This window comes from Coregonus clupeaformis, chromosome 34 (genome assembly GCF_020615455.1).
Source record: "Coregonus clupeaformis isolate EN_2021a chromosome 34, ASM2061545v1, whole genome shotgun sequence".
Taxonomy (NCBI): domain Eukaryota; kingdom Metazoa; phylum Chordata; class Actinopteri; order Salmoniformes; family Salmonidae; genus Coregonus; species Coregonus clupeaformis.
In genome coordinates, this window is record NC_059225.1 from 2,411,225 (window position 1) to 2,429,571 (window position 18,347).

At 41.3% G+C, this 18,347-nt stretch overlaps 1 protein-coding gene across 1 annotated transcript in view; it reads right to left on the reverse strand.

The window, feature by feature from the left end:
* Window positions 1-18,347, reverse strand: part of adarb2 (adenosine deaminase RNA specific B2 (inactive)) — a 62,255-nt gene that overhangs the window by 41,165 nt on the left and 2,743 nt on the right. The gene's annotated exons all lie outside the window — the stretch shown is intronic.

The following is an 18,347-nucleotide window of genomic DNA, read 5'->3' on the forward strand; positions in this document are numbered from 1 at the left end:
CATGTTTTCAGTGGGTTGTTGAGCCAGAACAAGTATGGTTAGATAATAAAAGCCATTTTAGCACAGCATCAAAGGGAGACTGTTTATTTAGTGGCCCCTCTGCTTGTGACTGGCTGGGTGAGTGACTAGGCAGCATGGTCAATGTCATGGAACACACTCTTTTCACGCCATTTCGCCCGGTGGGCGGTGCTATACGTCACAGTGGGCGTAGATTTTAGCATGCATACGGGTGCACACCGTGTTGAGAACGAGCCGAACACTTGCTCAAGTCCGGATCGTGGAATCGATTCAACACACCGCTTAGCCATAGAGTACTGGTTGGCTAAACCTAACTACAGTAATGAATGTTGCTCTGTTTCATCAAGAAGCCACAAAGATGAAGTAAACAAATGTCATAGCTGAATTTACGTTATGTTTGCTATTTCATGCAGCCACAGAATAGAAAGAAGCTAAATAAATGATTATGTATTCGAATTTCACATTGTTTAAACCTGAGAGATATCATTCATGCAAAGTAATCTTGTGGAAGTATAGATCCAGGATAATATGGTAAAGTTGGCCTCATGTACTGTATAGGCCAGGGCTTTCCAACCCTGTTCCTGGAGAGCTACCCTCCTGTAGGTTTTCACTCAAACCCCAGTTGTAACTAACCTGATTCAGCTTATCAACCAGCTAATTACTAGCATCAGGTGTGCTAGATTAGGGTTGGAGTGAAAACGTACAGGACGGTAGCTCTCAAGGAACAGGGTTGGAGAGCCCTGCTATAGGCTCCCTAAAAAATTAATAAGGACATCCAAAATCCACCAGATCAACAGTTTTTACTGAAGCCAGCAATGCTGATACCAAACGCATTTTTTAAAATCACATTGGGAGAGAGAGAGAGACGCGCAAACACATACAGCTTATGTAGCCTAGTCTACTGTAAAACTCACACCATATCATACACATTCATATTTTACTTCAGCTGGATAAAACATCTGTTTTTGGTAGTTGAAGAGGTCTACATATTGTGAAGTACACTACATGAGCAAAAGTATGTGGACACCTGCTCGTCAAACATCTCATTCCAAAATCATGGGTATTAATATGGAGTTGGTCCCCCCTTTGCTGCTATAACAGCCTCCACTCTTCTGGGAAGGCTTTGCACTAGATATTGTAACATTGCTGCGGGGACTTGCTTCCATTCAGCCACAAGAGCATTAGTGAGGTCAGGCACTGATGTTGGGCGATTAGGCCTGGCTCGCAGTCGGCGTTCCAATTCATCCCAAAGGTGTTCGATGGGGTTGAGGTCCAGGCTCTGAGCAAGACCAGTCAAGTTCTTCCACACTGCTCTCGACAAACCATTTCTGTATGGACCTCGCCTTGTGCACGGGGGCATTGTCATGCTAAAACAGGAAGGGGCCTTCCCTAAACTGTTGCCACAAAGTCGGAAGCACAGAATTGTCTAGAATGTCATTGTATGCTGTAGCTTTAAGATTTCCTTGCACTGGAACTAAGGGGCCTAGCCCGAACCGTGAAAAACAGCCCCACACCATTATTCCTCCTCCACCAAACTTTACAGTTGGTACTATGCATTTGGGCAGATAGCGTTCTCCTGGCTTCTGCCAAAACCAGATTTGTCCGTCGGAATGCCAGATGGTAAAGCGTGATTCATCACTCCAGAGAACGCTTTCCACTGCTCCAGAGTCCAATGGTGGCGAGCTTTACACCACTCCAGCCGATGCTTGGCATTGCGCATAGTGATTCTTTGGCTTGTGTGCTGCTGCTCGGCCATGGAAACCCATTTCATGAAGCTCCAGACGAACAGTTATTGTGCTGATGTTGCTTCCAGAGGCAGTTTGGAGCTCGGTAGTGAGTGTTGCAACCGAGGACAGACGATTTTTACACATTAAGCTCTTCAGCACTAGGCGGTCCTGTTCTGTGAGCTTGTGTGGCCTACCACTTCGCGGCTGAGCCGTTGTTGCTCCTAGACATTTCTACTTCACAATAACAGCATTTACAGTTGACCGGGGCAGCTCTAGCAGGGCAGAAATTTGACGAACTGACTTGTTGGAAAGGTGGCATCATATGACTGTGCCGCGTTGAAAGTCACTGAGCTCTTCAGTAAGGCCATTTTACTGCCAATGTTTATCTATGGAGATTGCATGGCTGTGTGCTCGATTTTCTACACCTGTCAGCAACAGGTGTGGCTGAAATAGCCGAATCCACTAATTTGAAGGGGTGTCCACATACTTTTGTACACAGTCAGGTCCATAAGTATTTGGACAGTGACACAATTTGCATAAATTGGAAAAAATCAAGATGTGCTTTAAGTGTAGACTTTCATCTCTAATTTAAGGGTTTTGTCAAAATTATTGTATGAACCGTGTAGGAATTACAACCATTTTTATACAGAGCCCCCCAATTTTAGGGGCTCAAAAGTAATTGGACAAACTAACATAATCATACATTAAATTGTGAGTTTTAATACTTGGTTGCAAATCCTTTGCAGTCAATGACTGCCTGAAGTCTGGAACCCATAGATCAGTTCCTTCCCTTCTAGATACTCTTCTCTTCCCATCCTTTTGGTACAAGTTGATCATTGTCTCATCTGTCCATAGGATGTTGTTCCAGAACTGTACAGGTTTTTTAGATGTTTTTTGGCAAACTCTAATATGGTCTTCCTGTTTTTGAGGCTTACCAATGGTTTACATCTTGTGGTAAACCCTCTGTATTTACTCTTGATTGTTGACTTTGACACAGATACGCCTACCTCCTGGAGGGTGTTCTTGATCTGGCCAACTGTTGTGAAGGGGGTTTTCTTTACCAGGGAAATACTTATTCTGTCCGTGGTCTTCCGGGCCTTTTGGTGTTCCTGAGCTCACCAGTGCGTTCTTTCTTTTTAAGAATGTACCAAATAGTTGATTTGGCCACACCTAATGTTTTTGTTATCTCTCTGATGGGTTTCTTTTGATTTTTCAGCCTAATGATGGCTTGCTTCACTGGCAGTGACAGCTCTTTGGACTTCATAAATACCCTAAAATTAAAGCTGAAATTCTGCACTGTCAGCTCATATTCATTATTTAATTTCAACTCCAATATGCTGTGGTAGACAGCTAAAATAATAACTTGGTCAATGCCCAAATATTTATGGTCCTGACTGTATATAGTGTATTATTGCATGTTGAGATAAAATGAAATGAATGAAATTAGATAAAAGCTAGTCATATTTAATTCAGGTAAACGTAGATTGGCTTGATAGTGGCATTGACGTTGTTGGTTGGCTAGTAAGCAAAACTTAACGTTGTACCTCATTAACTTTTGGGAAAACTGGTCCAGCCCCTTGGTAGCTAGCTATGGTTACTTCAAATAAAGCATAATGATGTACTAATATGAAAGTGCAATTGTAAACTATAAAGTATAGTTATGTCGGTGAAGAAGTTATGAATGAGGTCCCAGGCGGAAGCTTCTCGGTTGAACGTGAACGGGCATCGGACAGTCCTTGCACTTTGAAACCCACTCCCACCATGACGTATAGCACCGCCACCGGGCGAAATGCTGTGAAACGAGTGTGTCCCCCAATGTCATGTCTATGGGTCCGGCCCTTTATAAAGTCCCCTGGCTGGTCATATATCATGGAATATTGATATGGTTCCACTACACTGCAACTCCTGACATTTGATTTATAGCTTAAGGTGTCTTTTTTTTCCATTCCTAAGCAGTCAACAAGGTATCAAGGGAATATGTCAATGGTGCAGTGCGTTGGATGGAGAGACTGACATGTCTGAGATTGGTAGAGAAAAGGGCCAGCTCAGTTAAATTTGTCTTGTTCTAATGGGTTGTCCAATGTGCTTGTGTGTGTGTGTGTGTGTGTGTGTGTGTGTGTGTGTGTGTGTGTGTGTGTGTGTGTGTGTGTGGTCTGCCAGTGACAACATTAGTGTACATGCAGCCATCTAATACTATATGCACTTCACACCACGTTGAAATAAATGCACATTACTGTATAAGAATGCCCTTTTCAGTGTGACATAGAAATAAGGCTGGCTGTGGCCCCTGCTCACTTAACATTATACAAAATCCATCACATGCAGTGTGCAGAGTAAGCATTATGCTGGATATTACAAACACAACACACTGCTAATAGTGTTCTCTCTATATATCTCCTTCTTTCTCTCTCTCACAAGCATGCATGCACACACACATATACACACTACACTCAGAAGAGACTGTGTGTAGAGAGACAGAGACAGAGATAAACAACACCAGGAGATGAGTGTTTCCAATCTGGAAGAAGAACTGTCTAATTATCAAGGGATCTGTCAGACTATATAGAATCATCCTCTCCCTTCTCCCCTGTTGATGCACGTCAGACAGCTACTACCAGACTACAGTACTGTATCAATCCATGACCCCGTTCTATCCAAAACACATGGTGGACATTATGATAAACAGCAACAACAACATCGTTTCTTTATTAGCCGCTCATTTGAGGCTGATATTTGTCCACTTTTTGTAGTGGTGAGTCAGAGGATGGATAGAAGGAACACAGATGAGAGAGGAGAACCATCCCTCTTTCCTCATCTGTGTGGGTGTGTGTCTCTACTCACTAATTGGTCAGATTTCACATCTTAACTGTGCCAAAACAACCGGAGAGTGTCAACAATAACAACTGACGTCTGAGAACTGCCGTTTATTTTCAAACCTCTTCTTATAAAAGCTATCTTTCTCTCTTTTCAAAGCACCTAAGTGTGTGAGACTTTTAACATGCAGGTAATGGGTTGTGCGTGGGTGGGAGAGCAGTGTGTGTGTCTGTGTGTGTGGTGGGAACGCGGGAATGTTTAGGAGGAGAGGAGACTAACGGCACACAGTGTCAATCTTTACTCTGACATTCTCCTCCACAGTGATTAAAGCATGTGGATAAAACTGTCTGCTTCTGTTGCAAACGAACACTTTAGTTGATGATGCACAAACAATCATAGAACTAAAATCACTATTTCATTTCACTCTCTAAATCTACATCTAGCTGTAATCATGATAGTTGTAAGTCAACCGATTAGGAAAGTTCACGTGATTCCACAAGAGGGGGCTAAACTGTTGATGGAGTCTCAATATAGTCTCTCCCTTCCCTTGACAACATACAGAACCACATAATCATTACTCATTCATTCTAATGTGCTGGTGCTTACATACACTACTGGGTTTCTCCATTAGGGCAGCAGGTAGGTAGTTCATCGTAGATGCCGGCAGTGCACAGGAGTGAACACAGGAGTGGCTATAAGAATCACCTGGGTTAGAACAGAACAGGGAGGTGGAAATGGCTTTTTTGTGTATCTCTGCTGAAATGAACTAGGTGTCAAGGCAGTAAGGTACTCCTGACTTGGTGATGACTTCATGAGTTTCTTGTGAGGAGAATAACTCAAAACCAGTTTCTTTAACGTCTCTAACTTAATTATTTCAAGACTTAACTCTGGTTATGTAAGAGTAGAAAAGCTTTATTTTCACAGACAGAAAGAGCCAAGAGAGAAAATATACTTTTGATATGTCATCGACTAAAGCATACGATGAGTATTCAAGATCTGAAGCGAATGAAAATGCTAAGAGATAAGATCAAATCACATCATTGACTGGTCTGCCCAAATATCTACGTGCCAAAGCTCAGACAGAGGACATTTGCTGAAGTTATGACCAACTGCTTCTGAGTTGATATGATAAAGCACAGAATGTCCCAAGACATAGATTGAGTTCCAAATATCACCCTATTCCTTATATAGTGCACTACTTTTGACCAGAGCCCATTTAGGGAATGGGGTGCCATTTGGCATGCAACCATCATCTACTGAAACACTGCAACCAAAGCACTTAATTAATATTTTAACCGGTACACCAGTAGTCATTGTCAGAATCAGAATCAGACATTAGGCTTTGAGTCATGGTTAGCCAACTGTTCCTGACGATGTCATCCGTATGCACAGTTCAACACTTCCTGTGCCTCAGAAACTGGTGAAATCAAAAGGTCACAGGAGGAGACGAGCCTCAATGACGGTGACAGTACAATTCCTATTAACTGGTAGACAGCTCGGGTCTGTTTCAGAAAGCTTGACGTGAGTGACTGGACTAGGAAATTGAACAGTAATGTATGTGATTCCATGCACTGAAAGGTGATAAAGGCACTAAATTAGTGCTAAATTGTATGTGCATCTTTGCTAATATGATGTGCTGTATTCCTCTATTTTGGCAAAGACCAAAAAAGCAAATCCAGGATTTGAGAATCTAAAAATACATGTTGTTTTTTTACCCCATGCCAAACACACATACATAAAACATTCAGTGTGGATATGAGCCAAAACACGCCTATGTCAAAAATGGAAAAAGAGTGTAAATATCATGTAAAAATATGCATTACATACATGACCCTGTCATGGACCTTATTGCCCTGTGGAATATCATGAGCAGGGCAGTACATCCATAATGGACAGGATAGCCCAAGCAGTGCAGTGCGGCTGCAACTATTAGGTATACACAGGGTCTGTCTGGCTGAAATATGAGGACTGTGTCCAGGCAGGCAGGTCTTCCTGAATGCTAAACTCTGAGAGAGAGAGAGAGAGAGACACTATGACCTGCAACCAATCAGAGCAGAGCACCACTGTGACCTGCAACCAATCAGAGCAGAGAAAAAGTGTGTCCTGTAACCAATCAGAGCCACTGTGTCCTGCAACCAATCAGAGCAGAGCCACTGTGTCCTGTAACCAATCAGAGCAGAGCCATTGTGCCCTGCAACCAATCTGACGCCTAATTAATCCTGAAGGTCTTTTGTTCCGCTGAGGTTTCTCTCTCTTTTTTCCCCCCACTGCAACACTCCATCCATCCTCTTCTCCTGTTATGTCTTCTCTTGCCCGGCTCAGTCAGCCCCTCATCTTTCCCTGCCACCTCTCAATGCCTCCCCCACCTCCTCACCCTCTCATCCCACCTCTCCTCCCCCACTACCTTCAGGATAAATGTCCCAGGATAAACGTAAGTGTCTGTTGGTTTTGGGATGAGAGGGTGAGGAGGAGGGGGAGGCATTGAGAGGTGGCAGGGAAAGATGAGGGGCTGACTGAGCCGGGCAAGAGAAGACATAACAGGAGAAGAGGATGGATGGAGTGTTGCAGTGGGGGATAAAGTGAACTGTGAACAAATTGTGTTTTTAGGATTGTTTTTCACCGTATTTCTGTATATTTACATGAGTTGTATCTGAGAATGCATTTCAATCAAACTTGATAATGAACAGAATGTGAAGGTGAACATTTCCACGGTACTGCTACCCATGGATCTCTACATTCATCTTAACACCAAACAGTGCACTGCCATACAAACAGACCTCCAACTATGAATAGTTACCCAGTCCTTAGGTTATCCAAGGACACCATGGTGATGGGCTAGCCCAGAGGGAGTGCCTCCTGGCACTAAGGTCATTCAAAGGGCACAACCCTCACATGTTCTTTCTGTCGTTCCTATCCTCTCTTCCCTCTCTCGTGCCTGAGTGGGGGAGATAAACGGGTACGCCCAGGCACACAGGACCAATTGCCGTGATTTATCGGAAACCATTTGGTACCTGAGCGTCTATGAAATTGTAATGAACTTGATTATGCTTTAATGAAGTGTGAGGGTTCCTCAGGACTGATTACAGTACAGCCACCATGCGTGGCATAGCAGGGGCCAGGAGAGAGAGAGAAAAAAGGAGGGAGGGAAGACGAGAGAGAAGGGGAAGAGAGAGAGAGAGAGAGAGAGAGAGAGAGATGGGGAAGAGAGAGAGAGAGCGACAGTGATGGCAGTGGGAACAACAACTAGGTGCTGGCGAGAGAGTCAGAGTCGAGGCTAAGAGAGGTTAGTTAGGGGCGTTACGTGTTAGAAAAGGTGACTAGAGTCAACCTTACAGGAGGAACGCTGCTAATTTCATTTCACCCTGTGTAGTGATTTTTTCCTGCCCTGGTACAAACTGCATGCTGACGTGGCGGAGGAAGAGATTTAACAGTCTTATAGGTCATATTTTGCATAAGTATTAGACAGTTCATGACGTTTCTAACCTTTCCGTGTACAAAGTGCTTCAATTAAATGTAAAAACATTATTGTTCCATAACTTCATAAAGCGCTCCTGTTTTTTTTCTTTCAACTCCCCAGGAGTAATAACACCAATCGGGATAGGATACCGTATCAGGCTATTACAGCAACTAGATAATCCATTGAAAACAGCTAGATTTCCTTGTTATATCCAGGAGGACTTTTAAAAATAGCTATTAGATGTGCAAATGCATGCCATTAGTTTACTGTTACTGACTCTCCAACCCTTTGATCCAAAGGCACTCATCAGGTATTAGAAGTCATTAGAAGTCATCTGTGAGTAAAACAGGCTTTGACAGGTCTCTACACTCTTAGAAAAAAAGGTTGCAAAAGGGTTCTTTGGCTGTGCCCACAGGAGAACCCTTTTTGGTTCCAGGAAGAACCCTTTTAGGTTCCAGGTAGAACCCTTTTTGGTTCCATGTAGATCCCTCAGTGGAATGGGTTATATATGGAACCCAAATTGGGTTCTACCTGGAACCAAAAGGGTTCTTCAAAGGGTTCTCCTACGGTGACAGCCGAAGAACCCTTTTAGGTTCTAGATAGCACTTTTTTTCTAAGGGTGTATATAAGCATGTGAGGCAGACAGGCAGCTCATCCACTCTGTAACACTGTCTTATGCATCCCATATTGCACCCTATTTCCTATATAGTGCACTACTTTTGACCAGACCCCTGTGGACCCTAAATTAAAAGAGAGCACTATATAGGGAATAGGGGCCATTTGGAACGCAAACACTCTGCTGCAGGTGGCCTCAGGGTGTTCATCAATTTCTGTAATAATTCATTCGTTTTTCACACGTTCCATTCCTCTCCTCTGTTGGAGAATGTTTCTATTTCTTGAAATCGCTGCTTGCCTGGCCTAGCTTGGCCGCTGCCATCGTTAATTTGTTGTGGCAATATTAATTAATGATTTTTGCTTCATGGCTGTTTATATTCAGACAGATTAGAAGTCAAGAGATTAGAAAAAGAAAACAATCTGTAAAACACTCGGCGGCTGACAGGGGTCACCTTGGTGTCTCAAATCATATTCAATTTGCCGGCGTGGGGAAATTACCAGGCTAAATGAATCCATAGCCAGGCGTATCTTCTGTCTAGTAACGGCCTGCATTCAGAAGAGCTCAATAAGACCACATTCAGCAGAGGGGAAAACATACCAAACAGTTGCATACTGTAAAGAAATGTGATGAAATGTTTCTGTGACATATTAGAAAAATGGTATTTAGATTTAAATTGTTTCTTTAATCAAGAACATGTAAAGTCAGGTCCAAAATTATTGACACCGTTGATAAAGATGAGCAAACAAGCATGTATAAAATAAATAATATAAATACTGAGCTATAATGTGTGCAAAAAAAATGCTGCTCCAATTTTATTCTGATATACTAATACAATTGCTCACAGAAAGACACTTTGTTTAACAAGTAATTCAAAAAACATCTCTAAAAGATAGGTGTCAAAATTATTGGCACCAATATTTTCAATACTCCGGCACACTCCCCTTGCGAAGATTACAGCACTGAGCCTTTTTCTGTCTCAAAAAGATAGGTGTCAAGATTATTGGCAACCCTGTTTTCAATGCTTTGTGCACCCTCCCCTTGAGAGGATTACGGCACCAAGCCTTTCCTAAAATGTTTTATGAGATTGAACAACACATTGGGAGGGATCTTCCTCCATAAAGAATCTTTCTAGATCAGTGATATCATTTGGTCTGCATTTATGGACTGCGCTCTTCAATTCAAACCATAGGTTTTGAATGGAGTTGTTCCTTCGACACCAAACCCACCACTGGTGTGCGCTGCCAAGGAGCTCTATTTTCGTGTCATCTGACCAAGGCATCGATTCCAATCCAAGTTCCAATACTGTTTAGCAAACTCCATGCGTTTACAGTTAGTTGCTCTCAATATTTTTTTTTATTTTTTTTCTGGCAACCCTTCCAAAGAGCCTATTGGCATGAAGGTGGCGTCTAATTGTAGACTTGGAGACTTGGTGACCCGAAGATATGACCAAGTTCTGTAATTCTCCAACTTTGGCATTTAGATATTCCTTCGCCTCCCAAACTATCTTCTTCACTGTGTGTGGGAACAAAACACACTTGCGTCCAATACCAGGCAAGTTTACCACTGTTCCAGTGGTTTTAAACGTCTTAATTGTTGCCTTAATAGTGGTATGATTAATGAAGGTCAACAACCATTTGTCTCTTTTTCGTTTGTGAGCTCTTTGCATTTCTCCATGGTGATGGATGACAAAGAGATGCATGTTACCTCATTTTTATACCCCAGTGAAACAGGAAGCCATGGAAGGCCACAATACAGTTCCTCTCCCCAAAATATTACTTGTTAAACAAAATATATTTATTTGAGCAATTGCATTAGTATAAAGAAATGTGAGCATACAATATAAATCAAATCAAAGTTTATCGGTTGCATACACAGATTTGCAGGTGTTATAGCAGGTGCAGCGAAATGCTTATGTTACTGTGCAGTAGAATGTAGCTCAGTATTTGAATTATTTATTTTATACAGTCTTTTTTGCTCATCTTTATCAATAATTTTGGATCTGACTGTATCTGGAATATCTATTGTTGTGTGTTAAAAGTGTGTACTGACTGAGTACTGTCTGCTACTGAGATGAAGGATTAAACCTAAACATATTCATCATGTACAGTGGGGTGACATCCTGCTTACAGAACAGTCAGTAGTGGCAATGTTGTTGTTGTTGATGTTTTTGTAAGCAGGAAGTTGCCATCATCATGGCATCATATTTGGTGTGTTTATATAGTAAAGATTTTCAGAATCACTGAGTGTACCTTTAACCAACCTTCTACCAGGTTTAAAAATCACATTTGATTCTTATGCATCTCTGTACTTCCCCCTCCTCCTCCTAGCCTTTGTCCCCACCATTATCATTCTGTCGTGCCGGTGCATTTCCTTATTCAAATGTCTCTAATTCAAGGTTAAAGAACCGGGGTGGCCAACAATGGCCCGACCAATGACCTGGAATTGTCCTTCAGTCAGCCGAGACTGGCCCAAACTCACCCGCCACCCCCCAGCCCACCACCCTGCCTGCCGCCGTCTTGAAGATCGGAACTCTTATGTTGACTTGGCAACGCGGCAGATCTTTGTCACGGCGGTCGCAACGGCACCGTGAGGCGAGAAGAGAGAGAGGGAGAGATTAAGTGGCCAATCAACCTGGGAACAAGGGGTAATCATTCCACTTAGTCATGTGACCGGAATCCTGATGCTAAATTACATTCACTTCTCTTCTCCTCTCTCTCCTCACAGTCACACTGCAGTGGAGAAATTACCCCCACCCAGACCTGCCTGGACTGGAGAGTGTACAATGCTGTTCTCTCATTTTGTACAGTATACACTGTAGGATAATTGTCTTTAAGTACCCTGTTAAAGAAATACAGTTTGAGTATCTGATGCTGATACAGTCAAATCAGAATATAGTTTTAATAAAAACTATAGGAGAGTACAGAGTATATTCGAGACTCTTAAAATAGGTCTGCATTTTGTTTATATCACAAAGCGATAATTACTTTGTAACTGACCCTAACACTGCCTTATTTCTGATGATGGAGAACAAAAACCTGCATTGTGGGATGTTCGGTGCCATCAGGTGGGTGCGCACCTGTGTCATTATTTAGAGATGTGTGGAGCTATACCGGAGTGTGAGCAGCATACCACAATACTAGACATTGGATGAGTTTCAATATTTCATTTAGGAGCTGGACATTCGAGCGAGTCTTCAAGTTATTGTTCAGGTTAGCCTGAGGCTATCATCCTGGCGTGGTTCTGGATTCCTCTCCTCCAAGACAATATCATGTCCTTGACAAACCCCTTCTTTCTCTCTTTCTATTGGCTCTACTCTTTCATTCTGCAAAGGTCTCTCTCTCTCTCTCTCTAAGGAAGGAAGGTCTAGGATGGCATTCCTCGACTAGGATGGAGTTCCAGTAAAAGTGGGTGCCTTAAGGTAAAGCCTGAGTCAGTCTCTGTAAAATGAAAGCAGACTTTACAGAGCTGGCACTGTAGTTGTGGCCCAAGGGCTAAGACTGGCACTCCCCCAATACCAGGCCTTAGATCTGGTGGCTATTGAACTCCTGTCCTCTCACTGGCACGCAAACGCACGCACGCACACCCATTTAGGAAAAAAACGCATGATTTCACATGTGAAATTTCCACGGTTTGCATATGTGACAATTTATGTCACATATGAAATTCCACGTGAAATCATGTGAAACCATGTGTTTTTGGAACACTTTACATGACGATATTTCACATGTGGATTCAAACACACACAAACAGGGCTTTTAACATAATGTTTTCAACGTATATATTTCACAAACTTACATGATTACATTGTGTATTTTATTTATTATTCATGTCCTCAAATGGGATTTGAACTCAACCTCTTGGTTCACGGCATTCCTGCTACGCAACCATGTCTGTGTCAATGACTGATTTCACATGTATTCCTACACTTTGGACTTAAGTAAAATAAATCTCAGCTTTGTTAAAAATACACTCAAGAAAAAATATAATTTTTATCATAGTGATTCAGGAGTAACATTAAAACCAGGGGTTGGAACTGGTTCAGGAAACAGAACCGAAAACCGGAAAATAACAAAAATTTTCATTTCAAGGAACAGAAACGGAACCTGGAATGAAAGTGATCCATACTGTTCTGGAACAGAACCGTTATTTTAAAAGCATGGGAACCGTTTAATAATGTTATTTTAGGTTCAGTAATTTTTCGACTCCCACAAAGAAACGCAACAAAGCACCTATGCAAAGCCCTCACGCTGTCACTCAGAAACGTATTCCAGTGTCTGCCTGAAAGCTGTCTGCCTCTTTGCCATCGTGTGTGCGTGTTTAGGCTACCTGCCCCTCCCCTCTCCGAAGCATAGGCTACTGTACTGACGTTACAATCATGATTCAGAAGATAGGGAGAGAGATTTTTTATTCAATGCTAGTTAAGGCTACTATAGGCCTAGTAATCAAATCAAATTGTATTTGTCACATGTGCCGAATACAACAAATGTAGACCTTATCATGAAATGCTTACTTACAAGCCCTTAACCAACAATATATATTTTTTTAAAGTAAGAAAATTTTAGCAATTTTTTTTAAAATAATTATAATAATAATAAACTAAAGTAAAAAAATAAATATATTAAAAAACTTGTACACAATAAAATAACAATAACAAGGCTATATTCAGTATACAGGGGGTACCGGTACTGAGTCAATGTGCAGGGGTACAGGTAAGTCGAGGTAATTGAGGTAATACGTACATGTAGGTAGGAGTAAAGTGACTATGCATAGATAATAAACAGCGAGTAGCAGCAGCGTAAAAAAGGGGGTCAATGCAAATAGTCCGGCTAGCCATTTGATTAACTGTTTAGCAGTCTTATGGCTTGGGGGTAGAAGCTGTTAAGGAGCCTTTTGGACCTAGACTTGACGCTCCGGTACCGCTTGTCGTGCGGTAGAAAGAGAGAACAGTCTATGACTTTGGTGACTAGAGTCTTTGACAATTTTTAGGGCTTTCCTCTGACACCTCCTGGTATAGAGGTCCTGGATGGCAGGAAGCTTGGCCCCAGTGATGTACTGGGCCGTACACACTACCCTCTGTAGTGCCTAGCGGTCAGGATGCTCTCGATGGTGCAGCTGTAGAACATTTTGAAGATCTGAGGACGCATGTCAAATCTTTTCAGTCTCCTGAGGGGGAAAAGGCGTTGTTGTGCCCTCTTCACGACTGTCTTGGTGTGTTTGGACCATGATAGTTTGTTAGTGGTGTGGACACCAAGGAACTTCAAGCACTCGATGTGAACGGGGGCGTGCTCGGCCCTCCTTTTCCTGTAGTCCACGATCAGCTCCTTCATCAATCACGTTTCACGTTGGATTTATTAACTACAAAAATGTAAGACGTGTTTTAAATTATGGTGCCGCTCTGCACACACAAGCTTGTTAGCTAGCTAGCTCGAAGGACATTCAAAGTTCCTCCATAGAAGCCGCTTCGAGGTATAATTCTGTGGACCTAATTTAGATAATGCATGTCAAAACAAGATGCCCAGTGCTTCAAGCCCCTCCTCAACCCTCTCTTGCTCTCTCCCCACCCACAAAATCAGTCGCATCTTGCACCATAGGCTACACTTGTCTATCCATCACGCATGTAAACAACTAGCTTGCCTGCTCTATCTGCACTGATTGTTGAAATAATTTAATGAGGTAAATGAAAAAAACTGTTGATTTGACAGGTTAAAAAAGGAACATAAAGGAACGATATAAACAAATACTTTTTTTGGTTCGAACCGGCTCAGAACTTTATTTTGCTGGTAGGAACAGTGGAACGGAAGAAAAAAAATGGTGGTTCTATTCAGAATGAAATTATTGGAAAATAATTTCGGTTCCAACCCTTGATTGAAACAGATTAACATGCCCCAACAATATTAGACAACTATACAGAAAACCTCTCAAATTGATGAAATAAGTAAATTAAATCAATGATGAGAGAATAGTCAGATTAACTGATAACTAAAATAGCAGTGCAGATGGCACTATTTTGCACTATAAGTGCAGAGATGTACAGTGGGGGAAAAAAGTATTTAGTCAGCCACCAACTGTGCAAGTTCTCCCACTTAAAAAGATGAGAGAGGCCTGTAATTTTCATCATATGTACACATCAACTATGAAAGACAAATTGAGGAAAAGAATTCCAGAAAATCAAATTGTAGGATTTTTAATGAATTTATTTGCAAATTATATGTATCGTGCATGTATCGTGAGATTTTGAGTGAAAACCTCCTTCCATCAGCAAGGGCATTGAAGATGAAACGTGGCTGGGTCTTTCAGCATAACAATGATCCCAAACACACCGCCCGGGCAACGAAGGAGTGGCTTCGTAAGAAGCATTTCAAGGTCCTGGAGTGGCCTAGCCAGTCTCCAGATCTCAACCCCATAGAAAATCTTTGGAGGGAGTTGAAAGTCCGTGTTGCCCAGCGACAGCCCCAAAACATCACTGCTCTAGAGGAGATCTGCATGGAGGAATGGGCCAAAATACCAGCAACAGTGTGTGAAAACCTTGTGAAGACTTACAGAAAACGTTTGACCTGTGTCATTGCCAACAAAGGGTATATAACAAAGTATTGAGAAACTTTTGTTATTGACCAAATACTTATTTTCCACCATAATTTGCAAATAAATTCATTAAAAATCCTACAATGTGATTTTCTGGATTTTTTTCCCTCATTTTGTCTGTCATAGTTGACGTGTACCTATGATGAAAATTACAGGCCTCTCTCATCTTTTTAAGTGGGAGAACTTGCACAATTGGTGGCTGACTAAATACTTTTTTTCCCCACTGTATTATACTTGTTGGTAATGAATGTGTAGAGGAATGCTGCGAAGCAGCAGAAAGATCAGCGTACACCAAATTGAAAGTACTAAGTGAACATGTGAAATGTAATCATATTATATTTGATTGAAGATTTTTTATACTATTTTAGCTGAACAGCGTACCACTTACTTTAACTTGAACTTAAAACACGTGAAATTTGCAGTGTCATGTGAACATGTTTTTCTTTCACCTCACATGTGAATTGCAGATTCACATGTGAAATTCTAATTCTCACATTTGGAATTGCATTTTCACATGTGAAAAACTTGTACATGTGAAAATCTAAGTCTCACGTGGAATTGCTTTTTCACATGTAAAAAACGTTGTTAAAATGTAGATCTCCATGTTGTCACATTTATTTCACATGGCATCATGTTTTCACATGTGTAGTTTCATGCTCCTGTAAGTCGCTCTGGATAAGAGCGTCTGCTAAATGACTAAAATGTAAATGTAAATGTTATCACACTTTTACATGTCACATGTTATTATATTAACTTCACTTAATATCACATGTGAAACACATGTTATCACGTGAAATTCATGTGGTTTTTCTGTAAGAGACACACACATGCGCACCCTAAGAGCTACTAGATGATCCGCAGAGAAAACTTAGGAGGATCGTATGTTTGATGTGTGTGTCCTTCACTACTTCAAAATGACTATTCCCCCTTTCCCCCCTTCGACAGCATCAAGCAGACAGCACGGCTGACTTTCAAGAATTTCCACAAGCGACTGCTTTCTGGAACTAAACGGGTGAGGCAAATCCTCTTAAAATCCTTTTAAACACCATGGCAGGAGGGAAAAAATTAAAGTTTTCTCCCAGGCTAACATGAGCAGGTTGTTTGGCTGATGTTGTTCGGGAAAGGAAGGACACTTTGCTTGTCTATTCCTTCAAGGCATGGAAGGGAATATTAATAGTACATAGCCCATTTAAAGGCCCACAAGAGCTTGACTTTTGGTCATGTAGTGTATGTCAGCCAATTGTAACTCAAAAAAACGTATAGGTTATATCATTCTGAAACTGGTTCCGGCTGCTCACCTCACGTGTGCCTGCTGCTGAGGAGAGAGAGCATGTAAAATGAGCCTTGGCCTAGGCTACTGTTGATTGCGAAGATGGAGTCCTTTTTCATTTAAGTAAAAACGAAAGTTAGAGGAGAAGGAGTATAGTGAAAAGAAACCGACAAATGAAATGTCCTCAGGGACAAGTTTTAATATTGTAGTGGACAAAGATGAGAAGAATGTTGGCACGGCCAAATGGACTGTGTGCAACTCGCTATTCAGGTTTGATGCAATTTTTTATTTATTTATTATTATTGTAAATCATCATTATTATTGTAGCCCTATTTAATCATCTAAACCAGTGCTTTAAATAGCCTATGCAAAAAGTGTTTCGTTTCATTTTGTTGAGACACTTTCGTTGGCTAAATTAAGTTCTGTCTTTAATTTTGTGCTCCGTATCTAGTTTAAGGTTAAAAGTAGGCCTGTTGTAAAATAAATAGCCTAGCATTAGCCTATTGTTGTCATTTGTTGGGTAGGCCTATACGGTAGGCAATCACCTTCGTTGGTAATTCATTTAATGCCGCAATATGATAACCTGTTTGTATTTTCCCTATAAACAATGACTTGACTTACTTTTGATATTACCCTAATAAAGTTAATCATCTTTTGTGAAGGTTTGGTGTGGTATGGCTATTATTAGGCTTAGCTACTGCAGGCCTATGAAAGCAGTGCACACCGGCGCTCCAACTGACTCCGACAGCTGAACTTGAGGTGAGAAAGAATGTTTTAGGCCTATCAGAGTTACTCCTTTAATATAACAATACAATTCCTTATCTTAATAACATTTAAGGAATTAGCCTCCTTCTTTATGCCTATATATGAATAGCAGTAGTAGCCTATCTGACAAGTATAAAGAAATCCATGTCAACGTCGGGAACATGGCGCTGGCATATCTCTATCTTTCTCGGTCTCTCTAGGGCTAGGCATCTCCTTTAATATATATATATTTTTTTATATTAATATCATATAGTGGACATCTAGGCCTATATGCCTACATGCATGCAATGCCCTGATGGATTCATCGCTCAAATCTCTGATAGCTGAACCGTGAGGTAGACAACTATTGTTTCTGGAAAGTCAAAACCAATAAAACAAGAGACTAACTTTTTTAATGCTTCACATCGAAACACAACTAAACCTTTTTTTGTAATTTGTTATAGGCAGTTTGTAAGGACACGTAACTGTGGATCATTTGGCCAATATGCTTGTTTATTGATGGCGCTGGTGGCACCCAGTTGGAGGTTTCTTTCTCTCTCTCTCGGATCTGAATGGGTCTCTCGGATCCCAACCAGCACAAGTCTGTTTGGGTCTGTTTTCAGCTGCCCTTTTCAGAACGGGTCTGACTGTCCTCGGGTCCATTCAGAATGGGTCTCCGTTAAAAAAAGTATAATTTATGCATATCGTGTCGGGTGGGAAAGCCACGGATCCATTTCAGAACGGACCAAACTTTATGGACCCATTAAGACCTCTAGTACACACTACATACACACTCAGACTACATTGCATACACCATACACACAAATACCGTGTATAAACAGAAACACGCATGCACACGCACCCACACATGCATAGCTACAGGTATCTGTATGTATTTTTTTGACATTGATGAACAATGTATGAACTATTTGTCTTAAATGTATAGAATAAATATTGTTCATTATTACAGCCTACAACAAAATAATGATACTGTTGGCCTAGTTTGCCTAGATACCTAGATTTGTGCGATTATAAACATGTCTGAAGTGAAAATAACATTCACTGCTTATGATTGAATTAGCTAGAAAATGTTTCCCTGGTAGTATTACCTTCGATATA